Below are 27,090 nucleotides of genomic sequence, written 5' to 3' on the forward strand. Positions count from 1 at the left end.
ACCTGCTGATTTGCTGAGCCTACTTTTCAGATGTAATGGGTTTGCCAGGATTCAGAAAGTTGTAGTGGATGAGATGGCCAGCAGACCACCAAACAGGGAACATGACATTTTTCTTTTTGGAGCGGGGTTGGAGGGAGCAAGTTTGGCTTTGGCAAGCACTTTGGAGCTTCTGTTCAGTCCAATTGCCGATCTGGTCATTGTAGGTCATATAAAATCCACTTTTCGTTACACATCACAACCAAATTGAGAAATGGTTCATTGTTGCATAGAATAAGAGAAGACGGCACTTCAAAATGATTTATTTTATTTGTGGTCACCTCACGAGGCACCCTCTTATGGAGCCTTTTCACCTTTTCCATTTGCTTCAAATGGTGAATGACCATAGAATGTTCAATGTTGAGTTCTTGGGCAACTTAATCTTAAAATTGTAAGATCAGCTTCAGTGATGGCTCTCAGTTGGTGATTGTCAACTTCCAACGGCTGACCACTGCACTCCTCATCTTCAATGATATTGTCTCCTTGCAAAACTTCTTGAGCCACCCCTTCTCTGTAAGTTCCTTAGTTGTTCCTGAGCCAAATGTGTTGATGTTGTGAGTTGTCTCCTCTGCTTTATGACCCATTTTGATCTTGAAAAAGTAAATTTCTCCAGTTTGCTTTTTGTCTAACATCATTTCCTAGTCTAAAATAAATATAAAATGAATAGCAAGTATTAAGTCATTAGCAAAAAGAAAAGAAAAACATAAAGTGAGAAATGAGTATAAAAATGATGCATGGTATAATCACGTTTATTTATGAATGTACTCCAATATCAAACTTCAAAAATACAAAACTACAATTACTTTTGCATCAACCTAATACTTGATCAGGTATTTAAAATTATTTGCTCAGTGGTTTGTTTACAATTGTAATTTGAGTTTTTCCTTATAAAATAAAATTTCCTGTAAATATTTCCTCTGAGTCTGTATTTAGGAAATGTTATCTTTGAAAATTAATTGTACATGAGTAGACCTCTATATTTATGTAACCTGAAAGACTGATTATGATAGGCCTATTTACACATTAGACTAAGCAATGAGAGGATGACTATCCTTACATGAAGTACCCACCCAATTCACATCAAAGAAACAGATGAAAAATATATGTAAAATAACAACAATACAAAAATATTGGTCTCCTTTTATATTTTATAAAGAATCATGGCTACATATTTTTAAAATATTATTACTATTTTTAATTTCAGGCAGATTTCTTGAAAGACATTTCAATGCATACTCAAGGAAAGCAACAAATCTGCCATCCTTGGATTTAATACATCTTTTTATTGCATTATAGAAGAATATACTTTATAAGAGTTGCTTATCTTAACTGTGATAGATTCACCGGTTATTTTATAATAGGTTTGTGGTTTAACTCATCATCTAAATTCTAAAGAATTAGTCTTGCTCATTTCCATTTAGATGAGTGCCTGATTAAAGTACAGTGGAGCTATGATTTCTTAATATAAACCTTTACAATATTTGATTAAACTGTATTCTTTTCACACAATTTAACAGAGTAAAGTTTGATGCCATTTAAACACTAAATATCTGTTTTAGTTCACACTTTCATTATTATGTACTTATACTATAAGTTTGTGTAAGTGTATAATGATTCCCAGTAACATTTTCTCCTGAATAGTGTTTTAATTTTTATAAAGAACTTGAAAATTAATAGTCAATATGCAAGGAGAAACATCATGGACAAAGGGTAAATAAAAAAATGAAAAACTGAAAACAGGATAACAATGAATATGTGAATTAAAACATTAGCTGCATTGTCTTCTATAAATAATTTTTGAAACTTCACTGAGTATATATGTATTTTTCCCTTCTCTAACATAATAAGGAATTTCTTTCTGCTAAATCTCTCAGTAAGTATTCTTGTTATCCTCCAATAGCAACTTATGAAAGATATGTCTCCTGTCCTTACTTGATATTCTACTTTGTTAATCTCTTCCTATTATTAGATAATCACATCAACATTCAAATATACCCTAGAATGTATGTGCTTATTCTCTCAGTTGTATCCAGTTCTTTGCATCCACCGGGGCTATAACCTGCCAGGTTCCTCTGTCCATGGGATTATGCAGGAAAGATTACTGGAGTGGGTTTCCATTTCCTTCTCCAGGGTATCTTCCCAACTCAGGGATTGAACCTATACCTCCTGTATCACCTGCTTTGCAGGTAAATTCGTTACCCATTGAACCATCAGGGAAGCCCCATACTCTAGGAGCTGTTACCTCAAATAGGAAAAAATAAAATGTTCAAAAGATTGCTTAGGTATTTCAATTAAATGTCTGGTCCAATTACTTCCCTGGTGGCTCAGAGGTTAAAGCATCTGCCTGCAATGTGGGAGACCTGGGTTCAATCCCTAGGTGGGGAAGATCCCTGGAGAAGGAAATGGTAACCCACTCCAGTATTCTTGCCTGGAGAATCCCATGGATGGAGAAGCCTGGTGGGCTACATTCCACGGGGTAGCAAAGAGTCAGACACGACTGAGCTACTTCACTCACTCACTCAGTCACTCATGCATTGTAACACAGACAGACATCACCTTCTTAAGTCTAGGGACATTTCTTTCTATCATTCTTTCTTTTGCTTTTTTCCCTCTTTAACACAGTACTGTGTACTGTCTTATTGGAACAAGCTAGTAACACTCCAATTCAACTTGTCACTGAATTCCTTTTCTGCAACTTCCTATTCCTCTAATGCTAACCTCACCATTTCTTTTATCCCTTGTTTGATTATATAGAAAATAAAGATAATGTAGCAGATATAAGTGGTTGCCTACTTCACTTTCAATCTCCCTACCAGGTTATCAATTTTGTCCATATTTTTAATTCTCTCTCATATGACTCACTGTTAAATCCTGCTTACACTAAACTAATCATTAAAATCTTATTCTCTCTGCCAGTGATAGATGTAGGGAAGATTACAAAACTTTGATCCTGCCCTAAAGATAAAATATTTTATTCATGGTCATATTTGTATGCATCCTCATTTACATTTGGTGAAGTCTGCTGGAAGACTGGGGAATATTTCCTCATTAAAAAAGGAAGACTCACACAAGAAGTGTTACCCACATTTTCTACTGCATATACTTTTGTTACACACACAGTCATAAACATTTTATTCTCATGAAAGGAGGAAGCCTGAGAACAAAGGTACTGAGGAGCACAGTTCAGAAAATAAGGAGAAAATCTGAGTTCATGATGGCATCATACAGCCACTGAATTAAACAACCCTGGGGGTGCCTGACCTCTAGAGTCTTTGCTATATGAGATAATGATTTTCTCATATTGAATTGGACTTTTTTATTTTTTTCCAGGCAAAATAATTTTATATCACAGTGTAGTATTTAACCACAATTCTGGTGAGATGATTTGACAAGCTAATTCACATACGGAACATAGCAGAGAACTTAAGACATAAAATACCTTAACAATGGAAATGATTACAATCGAATTTTCCTCTATTTCTCTCCATCTTCTCCTTTCTTTGCTCCTTCTCATAGTATTTAGTTCAGTTCAGTTCAGTCACTCAGTCGTGTCCGACTCTTTGCGACCCCATGAATCACAGCATGCCAGGCCTCCCTGTCCATCACCAACTCCCGGAGTTCACTCAGACTCATGTCCATCCAGTTGGTGATGCCATCCAGCCATCTCATTCTCTGTCGTCTCCTTCTCCTCCCACCCCCAATCCTTCCCAGCATCAGAGTCTTTTCCAGTGAGTCAACTCGTCGCATGAGGTGGCCAAAATATTGGAGTTTCAGCTTTAGCATCAGTCCTTCCAATGAACACCCAGGATTGGACTGGTTGGATCTCCTTGCAGTCCAAGGACTCTCAAGTATTAGTATTAATTAATACTATATTATTCTACTATTTCATGTGGTCTAAGTAAATTTTATTTCCCCAATAGCAGTATCATGCATATTCATGAAGTAAAACAAGAAACAATATTAAATAATTAGATAACACAAGACAAACACATAACTTTTTTTTTGTAGTTTAAGAATTGTTTTTTGGCTTATAAAATTTTCACCTCTAGGGGATTTTAAATGCTTACTCAGTTCTTCAACATGCTGATTTATCCACGACCTGAATATATGCCTTACCCTTACATTTTTACTATTACAGTTTTACAATTTTTACTGTTACACATATGCCTCTTTCGGGGTGATGCATTTAACTTAATAAACCGTATCAGTTCAGTCAGTTCAGCCGGTCAGTTGTGTCTAACTCTTTGTGACCCCATGGACTGCAGCACGCCAGGCTTCCCTGTCCATCACCAACTCACAGGGTTTACTCATGTCCATTGAGTCAGTGATGCCATCCAACCATTTCATCCTCTGTTGTCCCCTTCTCCTCCTGTCTTCAATCTTGCCCAACATCAGGTTATCTTCAAATGAGTCAGTTCTTCACGTCAGGTGGCCAAAGTATTGAAGATTCAGCTTCAACATCAGTCCTTCCAATGAATATTCAGGACTCATTTCCCTTCGGATGGACTGGTTGGATCTGCTTGAAGTCCAAGGGACTCTCAAGAGTTTTATCCAACACCACACTTCAAAAGCATCAATTCTTCAGTGATCAGCTTTCTCTATAGTCCAACTCTCACATCCATATATGACTACTGGAGAAACCATAGCCTTGACTAGATTACCATTGTTGGCGAAGTAATGTCTCTGCTTTTTAATATGCTATCTAGGTTGGTCATAACTTTCCTTCCAAGGAGCAAGTGTTTTTTAATTTCATGGCTGCAGTCTCCATCTGCAGTGATTTTGGAGCCCAAAAAATAAAGTCTGCCACTGTTTCCACTGTTTTCCCATCTATTTGCCATGAAGTGATGGGACCGGATGCCATGATCTTAGTTTTCTGAACATTGAGCTTTAACCCAACTTTTTCACTCTCTTCTTTTACTTTCTTCAAGAGGCTCCTATTCCTCTTCCCTTTCTGCCACAAGGGTGGTGTCACCTGCATATCTGAGGTTATTGATATTTCTCCCAGCAATCTTGATTCCAGCTTATAAAGATATAAAATTTAAGCAAATAATAATGTGAGGAATGGATCTTTATCATTGTGAATCTTGCATTTCTCATTCAGAAAGTAGCAAGCTTTCCAAAGTAATAGCAGAGCAGATGAAACATCTCATGACATTAGCTCTCATTGTTCTTACTGTTGTGCCAGAATATGATGAATCTTTTTATTTTCTGATTATTTTTAAGATTTTTTTTTCATTTATGATGTTGACTACGATGTGGTTTTCTTTAAAGGTATTCTATTCATGTCTTGTGGAATTAAAAAAAATTAGGGAAAAAAATTGATTTACAGAAAAGTTGAAAGGATAATACACACAATTCCCTTTTCCCAGCCCCAAATTACATCTTCCCCTGTCCTGGATTCCCCTGACATCCTAAATGATTATTTTTAAATGTGATTATAGTAAAGGATCCGCCCACAATGCCGGAGACCTGGGTTCGATTCCTGGGTTGGGAAGATCCACTGGAGAATGTAAAGACTACCTACTGCAGTATTCTGGCCTGAAGAATTGCATGGACTGTATAGTCCATTGGGTCGCAAAGAGTCGGAACGACTGAGTGACTTTCACTTTCATATAAATATTTATTATTTGAACTGTAAATCTCTATGGAATTTCACAAATGTTTAGTGTCATATATCTGTAGTAAAAGCATATAGGATTGTTTCAAAAGTCTGAACATATTTTCTGTTTCATCACCAACATTTCTAGCCCTTCTTTACTCACCTTCATTGACCATTACTGATTTACCATCTCTATATGTTCTGTCATTTCCAGATGTCATATAAGTAGAATAATTAAATACGTACACTTTTCCTACTGATTTCTTTCATTTTACCCTATACATTTAATATTCTTCTGTATATTTTCATGGAGTGTTAGTTCATTTATTTTCACTGAATAAAATTGTCTTATTTGAATGCAACACCCTTTCTTTATCCATTCATCTATTTCTCTCTTGATTGCCTTTGACCATTGTGAAATATCAGTTGACTCTTTTTGTGCATCCATTTCTGGGCTGTTTGTATGGTTTAATTGAACTATGTGTCTATTTCTAAGCCGGTATCATGCTGTCTTAATTACTGTAGCTTTATAGTAATTCTTGAAATCAGGAATTGTGAACACTACAACTTTGCTATAATTATTTTATATTTGTTTTGGTCATTCTAAGTCTTTCTCCTTTCCATATTAACTTGATAATAGTTTGTCAATATCTAGAAAATAGCTCACTGGAATTATTAGGATTGCATGGAATCTATAAACACAGTTAAGAAAAATAGATATTTTATTAATATTAAATTTCACAGTCAATAACCACAGAATAACTTGATTTATTTAGTCTTTGATTTATTTTATAAGCATTTTATAGTTTTGTAATATACTTCCTATAAATATTTTGTAAGATTTGTATTTATTTTTATGGTATAATATCCATGGAATTTTAAAATTTATTTATTACATGCATGTTTGTTTATATGTAGTATATGTGTATATACATAATGTATACATATATGTATGCTGCTGCTGCTAAGTTGCTTCAGTCATGGTCTGACTCTTGTGGCCCTAAGGACTGTTGCCCTTTAGGCTCCTCTGTTCATGGGATTCTGCAGGCAAGAATACTGGAGTGGGTTGCCATTTCTTCTTCCTGGGAATCTTCCCAACCCAGGGATTGAACTTGAGTCTTCTGTATTGACAGGCAGATTCTTTATCACTGAGCCATTCTGGGAAGCCCCATATAACCACTTACTCTTGGCTAAGTGAGGGCCTTGAGTGCCTCACAGAGGCTCTTTACCCATAGTTCTTTATGCTCTGGATTTAGTAGTATGCTTTTAAAAGTTTTTTTGGAAATCTAGTTACTTAAAAGTGCTGAATTGTTTATTTATGTGTTTAAAACTTGAGTAGCATAAATATATTGCTCTTCTGCTTAATCCCCAAGGTGTTGCTCCCATTCACTACCTACATGATAATAGAGCTGTCCTTCACATTTATCTCTAAATTACATGAGAGTAGCTTGAAAAGAGTTAATTATTAGAACCATCATAATGTTAACTTAGTAGTAAGGGACTACAGATACACATGGGGCTTCCCTGGTGGCTCAGTCATTAAAGAATCCACCTACAATACAGGAGATCACCTTCAATGCAGGAGACATGGATTTGACTCCTGGGTCAGGAAGAACCCCTGGAGAAGGAATGGCAACCCACTCCAGTATTCATGCCTGAAGAATTTCAAGGACTGAAGAGGCTAGAGCCACAGTCCATGGGGTTGTAAAAATTGGACACAAATCAGTGACTAAACCATCACCACCGTTTATATACACATAGATATAGATATTCATATCTATCTATCTCCTCTGGAAAATTTTACGTGATACATTAGTTTATGAGAAGACATCTTTCAGAGAATATTTAAAGGCCATACTTTGCGTATGTTTGCATATATTACATAATACTCCTTGCATATGTAGATAGAAATCTACATACAAAAGTTCTACTGCATTTATGTAAATATTAAGATTATTTTTATAATGAAATGTTAAGATTTCAGAGAATTGTCATTTCTTAATTTTCTCCTAAATATTAATTTAATTATATAGGGGAATATATAATCTAATTTTCTAAATAGTTATATCCATATTGATGATAATTTTCAACTCTTTTTTCATCAAGTGTATACATTAATAAATGTATACATAAGTGTAAATATTAGTAAATAAAATTTATACATTTTAAAATTCTAGTAATATCTTTAGGTATAGATATTAATTTATACATACAGGAAAATGTGTGCTACACAAAGAATTAGAAACTAAAAATATAAAGTAATAAAATTTAAAATATTTTAAGTTGAATTAAGTTAAACTTTACTCGCTAAAGTGTGCTACCAAAAATCTTTAGCTCCTTTTAATTGGCCAAATTGATCAGAAGCTAGTATTATTAGTAATGATTTTGTAGAAAGACACCTTTAATTATTCCATAAATTACTACCATAAAGTAGATAAATTCAATCAATTTAAAGTAACTTAGCTCTTTGTAAATAACCTTCAAACCTGAGAGAAAGGAAATTAAAAGAAAAAAAGCTTCTTAAAATGGTCTGAATGTCCCTTGTCTAGTAGATAAAATCAATCCACACCATTTAACAATATAATTACTCATTTATTTATCAAGAATTTTTCTGGCCCACTGAAATCCAACAGAATTAAAAAGTTTTTGATGCTTTGTGACAGTGATAGTAGGAGATAAATAATTTAACAAAAAATGTAGATGGCAATGAGAATATGAGAGATATAACCAAATGTAGTAATTCTCAAAGAAAAGTCAGTAAAAGTTTTGCCTATAGTTTCTTTAGTTTGAAACCTAGGATATGCATATTTTCTTTCTTAATAATTACAATTACATATATTAAGAAATTGTTAGTATATGACAAAATTAATTACCTCATTTTTGAGCAATATATTTGGATATGTGCTTCTTCATAAATTTCTGAATTATAAAACCAATATCATTTAAATTTGGAGAACATAATTTTTCAAATTTAAAATTGCAGATAGTTGGATATGCTGATAATATGATATGTCCAAGAACAAGAATAAAATAATAGAAGAGTGAAAGTAAAACTTGGAGTGGAAAGTGATGTCCTTCTGAAGGGGAGAAGTTAAGGTGATAACTTTCAATTGAAAAGATGGAAAGAAAAGGAAAAAACAAAATCCTTCTAGTGATAGTTTATATCCAATCAATTGATTAGGATATTTGTACTTTTTGAAATGTAAATCAATTGACAGTTTTTGTTGAAATGCCAAGTAAGCCTATTTGTTTTGTTATCTGTTTTTTTAAGTGAAATATGTGTGTGTTAAGTTGTTTCAGTCATATCAGACTCTTCGTGACCCTACGAATTGTAGCCCACAAGGCTCCTCTGACCATGGGATTCTCCATACAAAAATACTGTAATGGATTGTCATGCCCTCCTCCAGGGGATCTTCCCAACCCAGGATGAAACCCGTGTCTCTTATGTCCCCTGCTTTGGCAGACCGGTTCTTTACCACTAGTGCCACTTGGGAAGTCCAATTTAAGTATATTGCCTTCTATTAGATTCAAGTATACAAAATAGTGATTCAATATTTTTATAAATTATGCTCCGGATAAAATTATTACAAGACGTTGGCTATATCCCCTGTGATGTGTATTACTTCCTTATAACATTTACTTTGTATCTACTAGTTTCTACCTCTTAATCTTGCCCCTCTCCTACCCCTCTCTCCACTGAAAAACACTAATTTTTTCTCTGTATTTGTGAGTCTGTTTTGTTACATTTGTTCATTTGTTTTGTATTCCTCATGATGAATGGAAACAGCAGTCTAATTTTATAACATTACTCTCTGAATTTTAAAAATAGTGATTTGCTTTTGGACACTGACAATTAACTATAAGGCAATTCCATGAACAATCGTTCATGGGGCTAAAGGTAGTGAATCTATTCAGGAAATCTAACAAGTGATCTAAAATAATCAATCTATTTAGAAATAACAATAGCTACTGCTAATACCAGCTATTTAAAGAAATATATTGGTGGATTATGATAGAATTCATATTTCCTTCTCTAAAAATATCTGAAATCTTCAACTTAAAAATATGTTGACTTACTTTATGACAAAAAGTTAATTTTTAAAATTGAGATATAATTGAAATTTAACATTTTATTAGTTCCAGCTATAAGAGTCCCTTGGACTGCAAGGAGATCCAACCAGTCCATTCTAAAGAACAGTCCTGGGTGTTCATTGGAAGGACTGATGCTAAAGCTGAAACTCCAATACTTTGGCCACATCATGCAACGAGTTGACTCACTGGAAAAGAGTCTGATGCTGGCAGGGATTGGGGGTGGGAAGAGACGGGGACGACAGAGAATGAGATGGCTGGATGGCATCACCGACTTGATGGACATGAGTTTGAGTGAACTCCGGGAGTTGGTGATGGACAGGGAGGCCTGGCGTGCTGTGATTTATGGGGTCGCAAAGAGTCAGACACGACTGAGTGACTGAACTGAACTGATACAAGAGGAAACTATTGGTAATAGTTCTCGAGGAAGATACTATATCTGTGAAAAGTTCACACCAGTTCTGGGAAGAATGACAAAACTAGAAAGACCAAAAGTTCTAATGGTGAATGGTATGAACCTTAAAAATGTTTCCCTTCTAAAGCAAAGCAACTAGTCAAGTTGACTAATGGAAGTTCCAATTAAGGTAAACAAACTGTTTGGAATTCTGCAATTATTCTCCTTACAGATGATAAAAACATCAGCTAAAGAAGTCAAGGGCAAGAAAACACAAAAGGGAGGATGAAGGCAATATATAAAGCAATGAAATAAGAATTGGATTCTATCTGGACACACATGAACACTTGACTCATGTCAACTCTTGATAGAATTGTCCCATGTTCAGGTGTATGGACAGCGGTGGTACCCAGTTCAGATCTGCTTAACAAGGGCTGTAAATCACTCACAGCAGCCATAGCTCAGGCTAAAAATGTCTCAAATCTTCACTGTACTTCTCACTGTACTTTGGAGGAAGGCCCTTGCTTGCAGAAATCATCAGAAGTACTTTAATGCTCTTGGATTTTAATGAGTCAAGAAAATTACTGCAAAACAAATTAATTATTTTAAAGGTTTGCCAATCCTTGTCTCAAATGATTGGATTCTCTCAATATTCTTGTATTGTTAATATAATTGCAACATTTCAGTGGAAATTTCAAGAAAGAATTAAAGTTTGTCATGTGGACAATAGCTATTTACTGGAACAGAACATAGATTAAATGCTAAGACTGATGCTTTTTTTCAGCTGCAGGAGCTTCCTACTTGAAATAAGCAAACACAGACATACTTGAGGTATGCAACATCAGGCAGGCTATATACCTCTATCACCCAACAAAGCTGCTAATGGTATGAAAAACTGTGTGAAATATCAATAGGATATATATGTTTGGGTAAGATTCTTTGAAACAATATCCTCCACTGAGATGGGTGTTGCATTACACAGGACCCTAACCAAGAAATCCAGGTGGCTTAAACTGGATCTTGACTGTGATAGACAGCAATCCATTTTGGATTCTGCTTATTTTTTAACCAAATCAACAATATAAAATACTAGCAAGTGTGGGAAAAAGAGTATTTTGTATCAGTTTTTTTTTCTTCTCAGCTCTATCTTCCAGTAAACTATCAGAACAAGGAATACGTTTTCCTGCTACTGATATTCTAAAATGTTCCATAAAGCATTATATCATAAGGATGTATGCTATCCTTTGTGAACTGCAAGGTATTTATTTGAGAACTAGGACAGAAAACTGAGCATCTGTTAATAGAAAGTAGAATATAATATGGATGAAAAATGCTAGCTGACTCGGATAGATTTGTTCATTTAAATGTGAGGGTGGAAACGGGGACAAGTTTGAAAAGACTTGGGAGATGTAGTACTTAAAGGAAAGAAGCATGTGATTGCCTTACTATCTATTTTCCCCAAGGTGTAGATTATTACATTTTCTTGAAATGGGTTGAATCCAGGGTGGTTTCTGTGCAACCTGACAGAGCAAAGCACTGCTGTCTAGAACATTATTTTACTTTTTTCTGACCTTTTCTGTGAATTGTCTAAAGTAAAATGAACTGGAGAGTAATTTTATCTTATTGACTAAACAAGGACCAGATGGTGTTCAAACTAACTTGTCATAGAGATGTCTTCATCATCCTTTACCTCCTTATTGAGAAAAACTAATATAAGAAGACGCAGTAGTTCCAATCCTACTACCTGAACTGGGCATATGCAGCATGGTTGGAATCATTGGCCCACTGATCTCTGGGCTGAGATAAGTTATAAGCTGAAAGTAGAAAAAGGGAAAATTCTACCAGTTGATCATGAAGCACATAAATAAGGCATGTTGCTGTAGAAAATAGCATCAGTTTTTTTTTTTTTTTTTCTTACTAGTGCTATGTTTGAGGGGAATTCTATATCTTTTTGTTTCTCTCAGATGTGATGCTGAGACATGGCTACTGGTGAAAAAGCTCTAAGGTTTGATTTCCTATAAGAAGAAGAAGAATACGTAAGCCACTGAAAAAAAATTAAGGCTCCATATGTATAATTTAGAGAAAAGACATTAACCAGCATCATTTAATCATTAGTCTCCATGATGGCTGTTATTATTGATTGCTAAGTCATTTCAGTTGTGTCTAACCCTTTGCGTCACTATGAATGGTAGCCCGCCAGGCTTCTCTGTCCATGGGATTCTCAAAGCGAAAGTACTGGATTTCCTTCTCCAGGGCATCTTCCCAAACCAGGGATCAAACCTATGTCTCTCACATCTGCTTTGGCGGGGGTTTCTTTATCACTCCCAGTGCCACCTGGGAAAGCCCATTATTGATTGGGTGAAATTTTTGGTTACACTTATCATATCTGTTCTTTCAAAGACTTGAAAGAATTCTAACTTTTGGATCATCTTAGGCATTTTGATGTTGCCAGTGGTTAGCTAATACTCTGAGTTGTGAACAAAGATAACATACTGTTAAGACAAATATCTGAGTCTGAAGGAATACACATCGCTGCTGTCTGCTTGGTGTGGTAGCACTTCTATTGCTCCTTTCGTTATTCCAAGTGGAAAACAGGTTTGGAAAGCCACACAAGCATCTGTGGAGTCAGAATGAGGTCTGAGTAGGTGAATACTGACATGACACAGTGGGAAAATTCCTCTTATTTTTCACACCTAATACTCAAGAAATACAACCTTGAGAAAGCTTATGACATACTCAGATGTAACTCTACCTATTGGTAAGATATTCTCAAGTAATAGCATCTCAGAGGACACTGCATCGTCAGCACATTCAAAGCACTCTGATAATATTTAAGCCTCATAATGCATGAAATTGAGCAAACTCTTTTTTTTTTTCTCAGAGAAGTGCAAATTTTATTAGAGTGAGAGCAGTATATCGTCTCACATAGCTGCTGACAGATCGCAGAGATGCACTACTGACCTTGCCCTGTGATTATGGGATGTCTCTAGGGTTGGAAGATACCTTAAAAGGTCACCGGGTTGACCCTCCCATCTGAATTGTTCATGATTTGTTCCTCCTTAAACAACTCCTTCCAGTGGACTAGGGTCAGTTTCTGATGGTGATGGAGGGGCCATGGGTCATGATGGAGGAGAACATAGTGGAGGATAAATAGTGGAGGACAGAGGAGCTGGCGTGCTACAGTCCACAGGGTGGCAAAGAGTTAGCTAAATGATTGAACAACAACAACATAATACTGTGGCAACAATTTTTGTAATGCCTAAACCAACAGCAGCCTAAGATTTTAGGGATCTTGCAATTTGGTGTGTTAGTGAGGGGTAGATTATTTTTCTGGACATTCACTTATAGGCTGAATGGTCTTATTACATCAGTTAAGGGCACTAGAAGTTTTATAGGAGTGTATAAGAACATGACAATTGGCCAAGTACCAAACTAAACTGTTTATAAGACTAAGAGATGCAAAAAAACATCAGAAAGACAACTAGCAATGTTGGCAATTGGTGCCAAGTCTTTACTAAGGTTTAGAAAAGGAATTTTGGTGCATATGACACTTAACTTAGATGTTGAAAGATAAGAAGAAATTAAGAAGTCAAATATAGAGAAATTTATGTCAAATAAGAGATGAAATAAAGTTTGAATGTTTAAGTGATACTGAAAACATAAGACATGCTGAATTACTTTGCTTTTATTATGAGATTACCCCAAATCAAGTTCTCACACACTGAAGTAGACAAAAAAATATTTCATCTTATTCTTTGTAAAGGCATTCAACATATTGTGTACCAATACTGGGGCATGCTTTTACTTCTGGTATATTTTTCTGTGCAACTTTTCAAATACCAGGTCCATTCTCTCACCATCTCTGGACAACTATCCTAAGGAGCAAATGTACTTTCTTGAGGTGATAGAAGATATAGAAAATAATTGTCATTAACTGGTAATCATCTTAGAACTGGACTAAGATTATGATTTTCTCAAGGATCCTTTTATTATAATAAATATTTAATAATTGATTTTAATGCATAACCATTTTTATACATAAGCAAAGGGAGGGTAATATAAGCCTGAAGGAAATACACAGATAAATATTTCAATAGAAAATTTGTAGAAGGAAGTAGAGAGTAGATCTCAAAAATATAATGTTGACAACTGTTATCTGTACATACATTACATATGCATTATATTTATAATATATATGTGTATGTTGGCATTTATATGGCTGTTTGGTACTATATGAAATTTACAATAATATGTCAATGGTGTGGAATATATATTATATTTTATATATAAATATATGAATATATATACATGAGAAAAAAGGTAAAATAATTAAATAACCACACCAGAAAGACGAACATCTGAAAAAAAAAAGTAAAAAATACCTGATTTCCAATCTTTATTCTCTCTCCGATATTTAGAAGAAATTCTGACATCAAATATTTTATTTAACAGCTGTGTTTGCATGTGTGTATGTTTATGTATGTGTGTTCTTATTTTCACATAGATTTATCTCTTGCTGCATAAAATATCATTCCAATACTTGCCCACATAAACAATGCATATTTCCTTTATTTCTTCCCAGTTTCTTTGGGTCAGGACTCTTGGCATGGCTTCGCTGGGTCTTAGCTCCAGAAATGGCTCAGTTTCAGTCTCTCATAAGAAGGAGATCAGGGTGCTGTCCATAGCTGAGATCTGGAAATTTAACTAGGGAAGTGCTCACTTCTAACTCACTTTCATGGTTGTTGGCAGGACGTTGTTCCTCAAAAGCTACTAGAGTAGGAGCTTTAGTTTCTTGGTGGCTTTTGCCAGAGTTTACCCCCTCAGTCTTGCCATAAGGACCATTCCACCGAGATAAGTTGCTTCAACAAAGCTCATACATTAAGTAATAGAGAGAATCTGACATTGAGATAAGAATAATTTAATCACCGGAGTGGCACACCTCCTTAACATTGTTCTCTTCTGGTTTTCAGTAGCAAGTTTTTCAATAAGAGAAATTTACAAAAGCTTATGAATACTTTGGCCACCTGATGCGAAGAGTCAGCTCATTGGAAGAGACCTTGATGCTGGGGAAGATAGAAAGCAAAAGAAGAAGAGGGCAGAAGATGATGAGATGGTTGGATAGCATCCTAGTGCCATGAGGGAAGCCAATCACTAACTCAATGGACATGAACTTGGGCAAACTTTGAGAGATAGTAAGGGACAGGGAGACCTCCTGTGCTGTTGCCCATGGTGTTGCAAAGTTGGACATGACTTAGTGAGTGAACAACAGCATCATGAATACCAGGGGTAGAAGTTATTTAGAACAATTCTGAGGCTGCATCACACAGGTTTGGGTATGGGTGCTGAGTTCTCTTGTTACATAGATTATGCTTGCCGACTTAGTTTGATTTTCTTATTTTCTTTCGTATTGTTTTATCTTCACTTTGTAAACTTGACTATTCAATTTTCTTTTTTGTAAATGCCTTTTGCCTTCTGGCTTCATACTTATTCAAGAACTTTGAGTTTATGAGTAAGGATTGTAAAGCAGAAAACCTTGTTATATGTTCTCATTAGGCTATGTTTGGATATTTCAAACTTTCAATATTTCCTTTCCTTTTTTCCATACTTTTTTCATTTCTACCTATCTCCAATCAATTAGACTTTTTGTAGAAGAATATTTAATCTTCGGACAATACTGTATAATCCTTGGTGTCTGATGAGGAAATTGAACTGGAATTGAGAATAGTTTTCATCACTCAGTTGATAGGCTCAGCAGGTAAATAATCTGCCTGCAATGCAGGAGTCCAAAGAGACACAGGTTTGATTCCTGGATCAAAACGCTCCCCAAGAATAGAAAATGGCAACCTATTCCAGTATTCTTGCCTGGGAAATCCCATGGACAGAAGAGCCTGATGAGCTACAGTCCAAAGGGTTTCAAAGAGTCAGATATGACTGAGCGTGCACACACTTAGTGTAAGGTAGGTGACTCATATCTGTGCATGGTTTTCCCTTTTTCATGTTTGGCATGTTTTACTTACTTCAAGGAACAGGACTGGTTTTCTCCCTGCCTTTAGAGGGATAGTTGTCTTTCTATCCCTGTTGATAAACATTTTTGTGTTTCTTATAATATAAATAATTCTTATTTTCTCTCCCACTTTAACTACACTCTCTTGTAATGATTGCTGCCCCTAATGAATCTTTTTGGAGTTCATTTACACAAATCAGAATTCTTCCAAAATTGTTCAAGAAATGTTTAAATGTTTGTGAATTTTCCAAGTCAATTATATCTTGTCTGTTCTCAATCTTACTTATATTGTGCTATTCTAATTTTTTCTAATTATTTATTGGTGTGTGCTTTTTTTATTTTATAACTTTATTGTTGTTATAGTGAATCTTAGGGGGAAAATGGAAGTAAACACATGCTCAACCCAACTGTCTTTTCCAGATGTCTTTTATTTTATTGTTATTTTTTACATATAGCTTCAAATTACTTTGTACATTTCTACAAAATTAATGTCCCATTACTTTATCCATGTCTTGCTTAATGAATTTTAAAACACCCCTAGGAACTACCAAACAAGCTTCAACTATCTTTCTTCTTGAACCACTTTCTGCTTCAGTACTTGATTCATATTTTCTCAAACATACACTGTCTCTTCCTATCCACAGGGGCTGCCATCCCACATCCTGACCAATCTTACTTTGTCTTGCCATTGTCTGAATATATATTCTACTCCCATTTGCAACTGTGGGTCTCTGGAGCGGTTTCTTAATTTGTTCAAGTCAAATAAGAGTGGGTGCTAGAGTCAATATTTGTTGCTACAACTATCAATTTCAAAGTATTTGTTGTATTACACCAAGATGCTCTATAACTGCAAGTTCAAACCTGAAATTCTCTAGGTTGCACATGTACCACATTAATATTAATACATTTATAACAGATAAGTTACCAACCTGAGTTTTACAAAAACAAAATCTCTCTGACTTCTTCTTTGCAGGTGTAAATTATATATTCAAGTAAAAATGAGGGAGGATTAGCATGCCTGATAATTTTTAGGAAAAAATAAATAAAACTTTAAAAATGCCCCTTCTGTTTATCTGTACCACAGATTTGTGTTTGTCTTTAATACAACCATTGTGTTCTAAGAAAAAACAATAATCAGACTTTTATATAACTGTCTATTGATTTGTAAAACAAATCAGTTATATAAATTGAAAATAATAACATTAATTTTGGCTAACTTCTTGTGATGTAAGCACATCTCTAAAAGTTCTCTATTTGACACTAAGAAAACAATTCTATAGGGAAAATAATCTAAATTATTATTTGAGCTTGAGTTTTCTATGTTAAGTAAACCCCTAAAAATATTTTATTTTTTGTGACTTGAGTCTACTCAAGTGAACTCTGTCTATAACACATGAAATTTAAGTTATGAGAATTTGGTTTCTTTTGCTGCATTCAAAGAGGTCAGATTTCATTGGTTTCTGTTTAGCAAATCCCCAGACAATATTGAAACAAAGAAGCTGAGTCACTCAGATTCAGGGTACCTCTTATTATATGAGGAATTTCTGAGAATGCTGAGCTGCGACAAGAGCAAATATGTAAAGTTACATGTGTTAATGTTAGAAAACACCAAAGCACAACTGTAAAATAAATGAAAGACACATACTATTTGAAAGGCCCTAGTATTTACTTCAAAAATTGGGTTTCTACTAATCATAGCATTTTTATACATTATTTCATCAAAATTATATTTCATTGAATCTCAAATGTATAATAATGGTTAATTCATTTTGTTCTTTAATATAGAAATACATATTCAGAGATGTAAAGAACACCTTTCAAGTATCTCTTGGAAGAAATCAGTTTGCAATTGTCCTATTATTGATCTGTATTGTTCAACATGTCTCCTTTGGGAGATGTACATGTCAGCATTTTCAAGTAGAAGTAATCCATTATGTCATTAAAGGACTTCAGAAAACTTTTCAAAAGAGTTGAAAATAACACCTGTTAATTTTTAAGTGTTCTTTGAATTAAAAAAAATTATTTCATACATAAAATTTTTCATTGTAGATGACTTAATTCTATTACAATCCTCAACAGAAAAGATTAGCAGGACACAATTCTAGCAGTCATATTTGCTACTACCCAAGGTATGGCATAGATTATAGAATAATTCCATATCAAAAGGAATGCTGTTATTTTGTTTTTCATCATTTTTGAGTTCCTGCAAAGAGTTGGAATAGGGAGTTTAATTAGCAATATTCTGCATGGCAATCTGCATGTTCTTCTTGTTTTCCTTTCACTTTGACTTATTTAGCTCACTTACAAGACAACATATTTTACTTGATAATTAACATTTAGTTCTTTTGAGAAAACTGAATAGCAACAAACAATATATTTTTACTCCCAAAACACAGTTTCATCCTCTACTATCTGATCTTTATGGCATGGTTTATGTTTTGATATATTTTTCTTGCATGTTGAGAAAAATCATGTTTTAATGACCAACAAAGCAGGGCCACACCATCTTTCTCAAACAAGAAATCTGATCTATTTGCTAAATGACATGTGTATACAGGTCAAAGTAAAAAATTTAAAGTTAATTCTTATCAGAACCAATTTGCATTTATATCAAACCAAGAAAGATCTCAATATCATTACATGTCAATGTTGGTGAAAAACTTCCTGTTATAACAATGCTTTCCTTTCCTTAGCATGAAGTAATATTTCCTGTCCCAAATTATTGACTAAATACTAGAATATTTTATGTCAAGTATCTGCTGTTCTGGATACTAGTAGATATCATATCAAATTTTACTAAAATAGGATGTATTTCCTAATTTATACCTGATTATATGTTATGCCATATTTATTATCCATCTCTTTAGGGTAATAAAGTTTCCCTGTTATGTGTGTGGTTTCTAATATCTGCCCTTGGCTTAAACAGAAAATGGAAGGAGTGTCCAGTTGAGAAACTGCCAGAGGCATTCAAATGAGCCGTATGCCATTAGTAGGAGTTATTTACTCATAAATCCCATATTTATTGGGGGCATTTTGCAATTCCAGAAGGTGATCATAAAGTTATCTTGGCTATGTGTTGGAACAGTAGCAAACAGAAATTGCTGTCATGAAATCATTAGGCTGAGGCTATGTCTGATGGCCTGAAATAGGTTCTCATGTTGAAAAGAACATCAGGCATATGGTACTCTTCAAGTTACTTGATACATATATGAAAAATGGCTCTGTTAAAATACTCCATTAAAAATTCAAATTGCTTTAGCAAGTATATTGCAGTAAGAACACTAGGATTGTTTTAGCTGCTTCAGAATGTCTGGTATGAATTCTCCATCCATATCACTTCTTTGATGTGGCATGCAGTGTTATTTAAAGTCATTTGGTAAGAAGTATCTCCTCTGGACCATGAGCTATTAATTTTGAAGCTAAACTTTTCAAATTCTCACTTATCAGAAACTTAGAGATAACAACATATACACACACTTCTCAAGGTATCAAAGTATTAAAATAGCAAAGTTACCTGTAAAATGGACCATTTCCTACTCAGCAATTGGGAATGTAATCTATTATGTATATTTTTCAAAAAACACTTGGAAGTACAGAAGTTGACTTGTTTGTCAAAGAACTTAAAAACAAACATCATTAATCTGCTCATACCTCTTCTGGAAATCTGTTGAAGCAGGATATTCTTAAGAATGTTTGATGTAAGGAAATGTATTTCAGTGCTACCTATAATAATAATAAATTAGAAATATAATTATCATAGTAAGTCACTAACATTTATTCAGCTCTTATGTGATTGACCTTTGTCTATTCCTTGCCGTCTTAACCTTGTCAATGACCTAATAAGGTAGGGCCAACTCTTACATGCATTTTGAAAATGATGTAAATAAATCTCAGAAGATTTGTGTAAACTAAGGAAATCTAGTTTCTGGCATCTGAAACATGCTTTGAACACAAATCTGATATTTTTAATATTCATCAGTTTGAGAGAGCTAATGTCATTTAGGCTACATTGCAAAAATATTTCACAATAAAGTTTACTATAAAACATCAGTGGGATATACCTGCTTGTATTTTGTATGAATCTTTCTTTCTAACTAAAACACACAAGAAACATTCACTGAGCTCTAAGATCAACCAATTCTTAATCCTCAGGTTCATAAAGTGATGTTTCTGGTAAACTTATTCTCAGCCATTCTTGGGATTTCCCGCTAACTCCATGCACCAAATTTGTGTGTAAGCCACTAGAGCAGGTGTACAGGGCCCCACCATCAGAAGACCCTGAATTTGATGTTTGTGATCAGTCATGTCCAACTCTTTATGACCTTTTGGACTGTATCTCGTCAGGCTCCTCTGTCCATGGGATTCTCCAGGCAAGAATATTGGAGTGGGTTGCCATGCCCTCTTGCAGGAGATCTTCCCAACACAGGAATCTGACCCATGTCTCTTGCATCTCCTGCATTAAGATTCCTTACCACTGAGCTATTAAGGAAATCCATACTTGATGTTTAATGCTCTGCAGTTGCGGTCTTAAAACTGTTAGTAATGTTATCATTGAACTGATATTTTGTAAGTGAATTCTGATGGAATGTTGGAGCATGGGTTGGGAGTTTGAAGACCAACCTTTCATGGTCTTCATGGCTGGGGGCTTGTACCCCACAGGTGCCCAGTCTTGGCCAAGTAATCTCTGCTCCCCTCCACTTCTTGTGTGTGTTGGTATCTGTAGTGGGGATAGCAGTGGCCATCTCTGCCCCATGCTGGCAGTGCCAAGCTGTGTTTAGGGGATGACTGAACTGAAGCTCTTGACAACTCCTGGTCCAGTACTGAGTGCACTGGAGCATGAAAGTTCCTGTCAATTATGGTGTGAAGAGATGCAATATGGCCACAAAATTGTGGATAGTCTGACTACTGCAAAGGCACCAGCAGGCACTGGCAAGGATGCATCCTTCTCAGCATAGCAAACACTTTATGGCAGGAAATCTCCATGGAGGAAGAAAGAACTGCACGCAGTGAAATAACAGGATCTTAGTTGCCAAGACACTAACAAAATAGAAGGAGGATGACATTAAGCCATTTTCTTAAGACTGGCCCTTCTTCACCTTTTCCCCATTCAAAAAAAAAAAGATGCAGTCATTCCCTTTAATATTTCATGGTCTTTTGAGCTTTATCAGACTGATTATATATATTTTTAAAGGCCTATTAATTTAAGAAGAGGATAACATTAATTTTAGTTTGTTTTATGGCTCATAGTTGGAGTTGTTGGAACAGAAAATAGGTTATGTGTAAGTGGAAATAGTACATTTACAGAATTCTTACTATGTGTTTTGTTGTAAAAAGTATTAGAAAACTGATGTGGTAGCCAGGAATGTGTGTGTATTCAAGAGATTATAGTGATTTTGCTATTTGAGATGGGAGTAATACATACATATATATTATGATTGGGAAAGAAAAGTAGTGACTGCATGAGCTAGGTCCTGATACAGGTAAGAAGAGATGAACCCCAAAGCACAAGGGATCAGCTGGACTTCAGCGCAGGAGGGTGTCCTTTCCCAAGTGCACCACATGTGGCAGAATGTGTACATAACTCCTGATCTTTGAAGGCACATATGCCGCATTTGCTTTGTCTCTGAACTGTGGTGTGAGATGATCAACTAAGCATGAGGGATGAGACATCCCTCTAGAGAACAGGAACTGTAACCATTAAGGGGATTTTCAGAGAATTGTCTGAAATTTATGGAGATCAAATTTGAGTTTGTTGTCATAAATGTGAAATGAGTCCAGTCATCACAGTTTCCTTGGCAGTATTCAGTGACCCAGACACACATTCATAAAATGGACATAGTTGTCTACCAGCAAGGCATGTTTGGCAAGAGAACAACAGAAGGATGAAGAATCATGAGAATAGGAGGTAAACAGCAAAAGTATTTTGAGGCTTGCTGAAAGCAACCAACCTCAGGTAATAAGGTGAAAACACAATGAGGTGTCCAAGCTCCTTTCTGCACCCAGTTCTAAGGTGACCTGCAGGTGCAGTGAGAAGCTCTTGTGGACGCTGATATTCTCCTGCCCCATGTGCCCTTGGTCCCCAGTTCATTTGCCTCAAAGATTTCTCTAATTCTTCAAAGGTTGGCTCAACTTACCTTCAGCACAGTATGATAGCAAGTTGTAGTTGTTCAGTCACTCAGTCATGTCTGACTCTTCGCAACACCATGGACTACAGCACACCGTGCTTCCCTGTCCATCACCCATACCTGGAGTTTACTCAAACTCATGTCTATTGAGTCAGTGATGCCATCCAACCATCTCATCCCCTGTCATATTCTTCTTCTGCTTTCAATCAGCAAGTAACAAAAATTAACTCCCTCCCCCATTGCAAATCTTAACCAATGAGAGTTTGGGGTCCTTGAATAAATGTATCAACTTTTGCATCTCTCAGTAGAAGATACTAAACTGTGTTATACACAGTTCCACAGAGGGTCCAGAGTGAAATTGTTCTCTATTTTTCTCTTGTAAGTAGCGTGCTAATATCCATTTTATTGGCTTTTCTCCCTTCCCTAATCCCCTTTCCCCACACCCTATATTGTTCTTTTCAGAATCACCTCCCTAATAATCTACACTCATCCAGGCCCTGTCTTAGCACAAAGCAAGACAGAGAATGGTGACAGAAAGTGAAGCATTAAGGACAATGAATTAGAAATACTGTTGTGTTGAAAAGCTGATAAACATACTAAATTCTGTAACCTGGAAAGGTGGGAATTGAAGTTTGAAGAATGGAAAGCCAGAAGATGAAATATCAGAGCTGGTGAAATGCCAAAGTGGTACCTCCAAAGAAGGCCTGGAATATAAGAGATGAATATTTTACTGAGATGCCTAGAAAATCCTGGTGAGAAATAATACATCAACTGTATAGATGCTGAAGCTACTAAGAACAGAACAGGGAAGCTGGTAGATAGGATGTGCAGCTAAAATCGTAATTAGAGGATAGGAATGACAAGGGGATTGGTAGAAACTTTAGGCTGATAACATTTAATTCAGAAGAGATAGGATATATGGAGTGTGAAGAAAAGTGTACTCTTTGAAAGCCAAGAAGGACACCCAATCCAATGTGGTATTCTAAACTGACTGTGGATTTAAAAAAAAAAAATACTTCCACTGTGAATGCTGCATGAAATTGGTGACTTCTGTAGGCAATAGAGTTCTTGGAGCAATGGGCTATTCAAGGTCTTCGCATATTAATACTTGGTTCAGTAAGAGACTGGCTCACAGCCCCCTGCCAGGAATGAAGTTCTAGTATAGCAGGCATGAGTTCTGCCAGGGACTTGGGTGGTAGCTATATGTGAGATAAGATGTGAAGAGACTGAGGCCATTGGTCTTTTCAATAGGAACGTAGCAAAAACTGAATAAGAGTTGCAAATAGCAGTGTGTTCACAAAAAGAATATGGCTTTTGGCTTATTTTGTAAAATAAATTAAGAGGTCAAAAATAATAATCTTAAGTGTGCTACTAATGTGTTGTCATCCTAGGTTAGGTTCTTGATTTTTATTTTTCCTATTTTAATTTCTTCAACATGAAAAATGTAGATGAATATCATGGTGTGAGTTAATTAGTTAGTGTTCCTAAAATATAGAGCATTATTAAATGTGATCAGAAGTACTAATTATTTACATTGGCAAAAGGGCATGTTTGGGGCTAGAGCACAGTGTCTTCATGTTAAGAGTAGCAAGTACTCTTTAACTTTTTAATTTCATATAAGTGCCTTGTCTTCATTAGCAAATGTCTCCTACTTTGATGCCTATAAATCAAACAGGTTCTTTTAGCTCATGACACTGGCATCAGCCAAGCAGATATTTGTTATGGGTTTCCATATCACTTGATGTAATTAATCCCATGATAATAGACAAAACGATGTAGCAAATAGTGCTTATGGTCTGGGGTCAAAGAAATAAATGTAGTGCTCCCTAATTGTGTGACCCTGTGGTAATCACTGACATGCTGTGAGATTCAAGTTCATAATTGCTAAAATATGCATAATCATCTCTCATTCAAGATAACATAAGGCTTCAGTGATATCTTAGAATATTTAAAAATATTTTTGAACTCCAAATGGATTAATGAACATTACTATGTGCTTGTTCTAGTCCAGACAAAAGAAAGACACAGATTGCTATGTTTTCTTGTTGTGCCTATCAAGAGTAAGGACATCCCTCTACACAAAAATCACAGCCCAAGTTTGTGGATGGGCTGAATGTAGAGTACAACTCCAAATATTTAAACCACAGAAACGGGAAGAATGGAGTTATCATTCACCTTGATGGGAAATCTGTGGCAGAAATTGTGCATGAGATATTCATTTTCAAGCTTGGATCCTTGGGTTTCCTCATTGATAACAGGAAGTTTAGAGTTGCCAAAGGAGGCGAAGTAGAAATGGGTGGTGCACAGCAATGCAGATGACCAAAATAGATGGTTCAGCTATTTTTTTTTTTTCTTTTTCCTTCCAGCCACCTTCAGAAGCTAGAAGAGTTGAGAAATGTTAGATTAATCATGTTTGAGAATTAGCAGGTAAATAAAATGAAAAGAGATAAAAGATAAGAGTAAAAGGTTTAAGGATGTGTGTAAGAGAGTGGTTATTATCGATCATAATTTGATTCATAGGTTGAAAGAGAGGAAAAAGATAACATAGGGTTGGAGGTAAGGGAAAGTGCAGGACAAAGTGCTGTGACACCTGGGGCTCAAAGGGATACCTAGAGAGACAGAATGTGATAGACTGGAGCTTGCATGAAAAAATATAAATACTAGGGATAGTTGACATACTGTTTAAGCTCAATTACTGGGTTGCTTCTAGGTTATGCTCAGGAACCTGGGTCACTACAGATGCTCCTGAGTGGGATCCAGCCCCCACATTGATTGATTCCGTCCTTTACCATGGAGTTCACCCTAGCTTACCATTCCCCCAAACTGGTTGAAGTCAGCCCATGGCTGTAATGTTCCTCAAGTTTTTTCTACATGTTCGCATCCTTGGAGAAAACCAACCAATTGTTGGCTTGCCTTTCCCAGAGTTATCATCCTCTTTATTTCTAAAGTGGAATGCCTATCTCTTTATTCAATTTCAGGTTTTATAAAATATGGAAAAGTCTTTGACTTTAAGCAGCTTCTTTCTGCTTTCCTACAACAAGGGTATGTTGAGCAAGAAAATAGAAAACTGCTATCTGATTAAAATTTTAGGTGCAAATATATGAAGAAAAATATTACTATCTTAGCACTGTCCCATATGCATAATGTTTCTGATCAGCACATTTTGTATTTGGGGGTGATGTAGTGTGCTGTGATATTCCAAATCTTGACATGATTTTCAAAAAAGAGACTTCTGAATGCCCCGTCCAAAATAACTGTAGCTTTGGGAATTCTATGGTGGTCCAGTGCTTAAGCCTCCACACTTCCAATACAGGGGACATGGGTTCCATCCCTGGCCAGGGAACTAAGATCCTACATGCTGTATGGTGCAGCCTTTAAAAAAAAAAAAAAACTGTAGCTTCATTATTAATTGCCAATTCCTTTGGGCTAATGTGGAGTTTGTACTGAAATGCAAACATTCTCTGAGAAAATAGCCCTGATATTACCATTTATTATCCTCTGATGCTAGGAAAGGTTGGGGGCGGGGGAGAAGGGGACGACAGAGAATGAGATGGCTGGATGGCATCACCGACTCTGTGGACATGAGTTTGAGTGAACTCCGGGAGTTGGTGATGGACAGGGAGGCCTGGCGTGCTGTGATTCATGGGGTCGCGGAGAGTTGGACACGACTGAGCGACTGAACTGAACTGAATGTAAATTAATTTGTCAATTTGTTAGTATGACAACTAACAACCAGTAGACTGTTAACATTGGTTATAAAATGGGTTATAAGATGTGTTTTGCTGGAGGATGGGGAAGAGGAAGTTTCTGAGCCTAACTGATATTCTCAACCTAATTTACAGTGCAGTCTTAGGAGCTGCTCCTGTTTCTGCAATAAAAGCTCTTAACCAGAAAGCGAAGAATGACAGGAATATTTGCCTCTTTCATTGTTGCTTTGTTGTTCAATGCCTAAGTTGTATTTGACTCTTTGTGACCCCATAAACTACAGCATGCCTGGCTTCCCTGTCCTCCACTATCTCCCGGAGTTTGCTCAAAATCATGACCATTGAGTCTGTGATGCTATCCAACCATCTCATCCTCTACTGCCCCTTTCTCCTTTTGCCCTCGATCTTTCCCAGCATCAGGGTATTTTCCAGTTAAGTTGGCTTTTCAAAGCAGGGGGCCAAAGTATAGGAGCTTCAGCTTCAGCATCAGTCCTTCCAGTGAATATTCAGGGTTGGTTTCACTTAAGATTGGCTGGTGTGATCTTGCTGTCTAAATATAATCTCACTTTCCAAAAATAAAAGGCTATATATTTCCAGTTTTTCTTTATTAATAGGATCATAAAGATTGATAATGGAGAAGGCAATGGCAAGCCACTCCAGTACTCTTGCCTGGAAAATCCCATGGATGGAGGAGCCTGGTAGGCTTCTGTCCATGGGATCACTGAGGGTCAGACACGACTGAGGGACTTCACTTTCACTTTTCACTTTCACACATTGGAGAAGGAAATGGCAACCCACTCCAGTGTTCTTGCCTGGAGAATCCCAGGGATGGGGGAGCCTGGTGGGCTTCCGTCTATGGGGTCACACAGAATCAGACACAACTGAAGTGACTTAGCAGCAGCAGCAAAGATTGATAAAAGCAAATTAAAAGAAATTGTCACAAAGAGAATGATCCTTTGTTTGTGAACAACCTGGCTTTCAATATAAAATATTTTTACAAAAGAAAATTATGCTGAGTTGTACGCAGAGTAGTTAACTTTTCAGATCCCATAGCTTCAAACTTGGAGAAGGAAATGGCAGCCCACTCCAGTGTTCTTACCTGGAGAATCCCAGGGACGGGGGAGCCTGGTAGGCTGCTG

Source organism: Moschus berezovskii, chromosome 18 (assembly GCF_049115385.1).
Source record: "Moschus berezovskii isolate FMDL1 chromosome 18, NW_MosBer_1.0, whole genome shotgun sequence".
NCBI lineage: Eukaryota > Metazoa > Chordata > Mammalia > Artiodactyla > Moschidae > Moschus > Moschus berezovskii.